The sequence below is a fragment of the Echinococcus granulosus genome (assembly GCF_000524195.1).
Source record: "Echinococcus granulosus chromosome Unknown EG_S00334, whole genome shotgun sequence".
NCBI lineage: Eukaryota > Metazoa > Platyhelminthes > Cestoda > Cyclophyllidea > Taeniidae > Echinococcus > Echinococcus granulosus.
The window spans coordinates 16,443-17,728 of NW_020170714.1; positions in this window are offsets into that span (position 1 = coordinate 16,443).

Below are 1,286 nucleotides of genomic sequence, written 5' to 3' on the forward strand. Positions count from 1 at the left end.
CTGCGAGGCAAACAAATCCTGCGTACATGTTGAAAGATTGCTAGAAATGGTCGTGCTGAACTACGACACCATGCTGCATGCGGTTACACATCCGCAAGTTAAAGCATTGACACCCAACTTGCTGTGGAGGAATACCTACCAGCTATAATGGCCTGTCACTAGACTCAAAGATGTGAATCGCAAATCGTTAAATTATCTTCTGTCTGCGCGTTGGTGTTATCATTCAGATTGCCACAAAGAGTCCTAATTTTGACGCTAGCATGTGTGAAAAGGAAATTGTTGTAGAATGATGGATAAGGCTAAGTGAGCAACAGTAAGATTTGCCAGTAGCGACCAGTGGTTAAATAGCTGCAGTTTAACTTTTGAAAATATTGGGATCACTAATGAATTAAAAGAATAGAGTGAAGGGTATGAATAAAAAACCCATTAGTAATACATTAGTGCCCCTACAACACCGCATCTTCTTGACTCACTCAATAGGTAATCAAAACTGAATCAACTAACTACCCACTTACCTTCTCACGTTTCATCCAATTAACTTCACCTCCTGCATGGCAGAGTCAAAATGCCTTCGAGAGAGCCACCTACTTAAGTGATGTCTGCGCTAATGGGCACGGTCGATTCGGTGTACCTGCTAAATCCATATGCTGTGCTAAAGGGAAGAACACTGCATTCTTCCCCACCACTATCATATTCAGATGGACTGATTATAACAAATTTACCGACTAGTTCATTTCCGGTAAACGAGATGCAATCCATCCAATAGGCATGATTTAGACTGAATGGTGTAATAGGTTATCAGACTTGTGGATGAGAGGTGTTTTGAGATGGAACACTGTGTTTTCCCACGCCTTCCAGCCTAATTCATTTTACCTCGTCTGCCAACAATGATCGTGCACAAGTACAAAGGTGAGCATTTAGGTTGAGCTTAAGTTTTATAAGTACAGGAAAGAGAGTAAAAAAGGGACTTGCAGGGCGTACTTAAAGATTTCCTATTTATTATTTCACTCACATGTGTGCTGGACTAGAAATAACCATGAAGATTGTGGTACACGCATTTATTGCCCATCTATCAGCTCGTTGGCACAATCACATTGAGCCAAGTATGTGGCACTCTTTTCACTTCAATTTAAAATTTCGCACACAAGTGTGAATATCTCGTACAAAGCTTTTACTAGTATCGAACCTGGGAATGCCTTTGTGACAAAGGATACAAGTACGCACTTTTGGCCTTTCTGACGAACCTTAAAGCAATGAATACAACCACATGGCTAACGGTTGAGGGG